We start from the raw sequence: 3,629 nt of genomic DNA on the forward strand, positions 1-3,629 counted from the left end.
CAAATGTGATTGCCAACCACATGTGGTCATGAGAAGCAATTAACAGCAATAATTGACTATCTTAGACATAATCTGTCAGGATTCAAATCAGATGTAGATGAAGAGATGGGGTTAAAGCGACCATCAGCTGACGAGTACAGCCAAGAACAAGTGGAGTTGGACACGTTGCTGTCCTCTAATCAGATGAGATATACTAGAGAAAGACATGCGATGCTGCATCGATAAAAAATATTCTGGCAAATATAAACTTGTGTTTCATATAATAGCCCTCTTCACCAAAAAGATTTAATAAGCTTAAAAAAGACTGATATGGTCTTTGACACTAGTGTAATTCATATTCAAATCTAATCAACATTATTCAGTTTTGTGATTGATTTGCTGAAAAGATTGAATCAGAGAGAGAGAAACACACAGGCAACCTTGTCAAAGAGGACAAGACAGCGCAAGACTATTAGAAGACAAATACTCCTGTGCATAATTGAAAAGTTAACTGTTTATTCTGTTGGAACAAAGCTTGCAACGAGGCCTGGACTGGGACGATCAGAAAAATACGCAATCTGATTGAAATCCGATGTAGAAATGTGTCTGCCTTGCGGTATTCACTCAGGCCTGGGAGGAGCGCAAAAAGGCAGTAAAACGATGGCATAACAGACTGACCTATCACTACCTCGGATTTTAATCGAACTGAAAAACATGCAACCGCCTTGACGAACACTTGTTTTAGAACTTCACACAGCAGCTGTTGAATCTTTCTGAGTCTCTTGGACCATTGGTCAAGGTAATATAATGGTTGCGCCATGTTTAGACAGCCAGCTTTGCCGACGACTAGCCATCATCATGGCGGACCCCGGGGTAGAGATCGGTAAGGTTCGTCAACGAAAAGGTTAAACAGCCAAACAGCAAAATGAAAATCACGGGAATAAAAAATGTGACATATTTAAAGGCATATTTGCATATATCCCCACATGTTTGTTAGCCGTGTCAGTGAAAGTGTAGAAGTCAAAAAGTTGTATCTCGATGCTCAAGGAATCTTTTTTTTTCACGCAGTTTTCGTACGCTCCGCATAGTCCAGGAAACAAAACAAAACAAACAAACTTAGACACCAATAATGATTCAGCATGTCCAAACCCAGGCCATCACCAGATGTTCTCTTTGAATTTCCCTTCTTAATACTTTCTTATTTACCTTCCATTTATTAATAAGAACTGAGTGTTTCCTAGGAAGCTTAAGTGTAACACCAGCGTTTAGTCTTGAAGCTATGAATCACACACAATGACTGGTTTACCAAGAAATTTTGACCAGCTGACCACATACGTTCGACATAGATTGCATATATGGAGTTAACTGATCAAAACAGCGCAAAAGTGTATTGACATTTTTGTGAGAAATATCAAAAAGGATTTCTCTAACTTATGATAGAGTCCGAGCGTATTCCAGCTGAGCTATAACGCTGTTACTCAAACTTTCCGACCGATGTGATTGTATTTTCACCATCAATAAACATAAAAATGTATATAAATACAATGATAGAACATCCCTTACCTCGTCAATGGGAATAAACTGACTACACGTCAGGTAACGGTAGTCTCTGTTACTGGACCGTAAGATTACCTTGGGATTGCTAATTTCTGGAAATGGTTGCGCACGAAACCGTTGTTTACAGCTGGATGGGATGAGTTAGCTCCCAGGTGGCTTGCAGACTTTTCCAGACAACCGTCAGTGATCGCGTCTAAACCTGGTGGAATTTGAGCAACAATCACGTGATCACAAGGTGCAATTCATTCATGTTACATCTTGGTCGTTCAGGATGATAACAAAGAGAGAATGAAAGCTGGTGTACTCTTGTCTCTGACCAGTTAGTTTTATAACAATAGAGTTTTGACTCGTGTAAATAGAAGATTAATTTATTTTGTTATACAGTCTTACAGAACATTTCAGCTTAAAAGTGTTTTCATCCAAGTTGTAATGCCTGGCTGTCTGGATAGAAATTAATGTACACTAATCTACTCAATTATTAAGTAATGATGTTGGAGTATATGTTCATTTTTTCGTCAGATTTTCAGAAATAGTAATCAGATAATTTAAAACTAGTCATATGGTTGGAGTAAAAGCGGACTACCAGAAGTTTTCTTTGGACTACTAATTTTTGGAAGTGGTTGTCCACTTGGACTACCACATTAAAAAGTTAATTTCCCGCGTGTTCAATGGAGCGAAGATAGAAACGGCTAACGCAAACAAAATTCGAGCATTCCTTCGAAACCGTGGGTCGTGTCCTATCACTTCTTTTGTGTATTCAACAAACCTAATTACAGTATTTCCAAGAAAACAATCTTCAACTAAACTAGATCATATGTATGAAGCTCTTCTAATCATATTTATTTCCATGCATGAAGAAAGAAATAAAGAAAGAAAGAAATCTCGCATCAGTTTTGCTAAATGTCGAGGAGCAAGATAAAGATGATTTTCCTGCCCTAATCCGGACATGGTTCGGAAGCGTTCAGCAGTTATTATGGCTTGGCTGGGCCGGCCAATCCTCAGAGAGGATTATTTGAAATTAGAAAGTTGCAAAAGGGCATATTTTTTTCACATGGCACAAGAAAGTGTCACGTGATTTTCGAAACTTTCAACCATGGAACTTTGTGCAAAATTACACAGCCTCCGAGTGGTCGTAGCTTCTGGTGGTGGTCTTACGGTATGATGCAGTTATTCGGGCCTACGAACATTAGTCCTTGTCATACCAGACTTTGTCTGATTTTAAGCCGCAGCTGTAATTTCTGTACAGAATTCAGTGAGTATGGTGGGAACCTGCCAAACATGAAAATGAAATAATTACAGCGATGTTGGCCTACATGTTAAATTGGAAAGAACAGAGAAAGGGTAAACGGAAAGAACGACTATTTCAAAATGAACAAAACAATGACCGCGATATATCAGAGCCAGGGATATATATATATATAATATATATATATATATATATATATATATATATATATATATATATATATATATATATATATATATACTATGATGATGACAACGGCGATGATGATATCGTAATTAATCAATTAAATAGGCAATAGCAAAAGGATATAAAAAAACTTTAATTTCGAACCTTTCAAAACACAGTAGGCCCTACACTTTCAATGTACAAGATTGGTCGGAAAACAGGGTCAAGGAAAATGACTTTTTTCGCTGTTGCAAACGTCAACACATCTTGAACGTACCGGTAGTGGCTATTTCTATCTATGAAAATTGACTTTAGCAAAACGCCCAAAATGGTTTTGTTCAACTATTTGTTAAATTAAATTTCTTGCACACACACACAGTCTGTGATACCGAGCCAAAATTACAGGTCTTGATTCCTTTATATTTGTCCAGTTTTCATTTCATAATAAATAGTTATTCGTTCCAAAAAGTTATGTTTATCCATCCAAACTCCTCAATCTTCCTCTTTGTGACGTTTTGCTCCATTCAGCATGATTTCATGTAATCATGAGGTAGTATGTGCACTAACTTGGAAGTCCCCGCGCCGAAACAAATGATGCTCACGAGCAGTGTGCATGCAGCAGGTTGAAAAGACATGATTGTTAATCAGCGCCCTCATAGTTAGTTATGCTTTGTGTGTACAT

This window comes from Ptychodera flava, chromosome 18 (assembly GCF_041260155.1).
Source record: "Ptychodera flava strain L36383 chromosome 18, AS_Pfla_20210202, whole genome shotgun sequence".
NCBI classification, from domain to species: domain Eukaryota; kingdom Metazoa; phylum Hemichordata; class Enteropneusta; family Ptychoderidae; genus Ptychodera; species Ptychodera flava.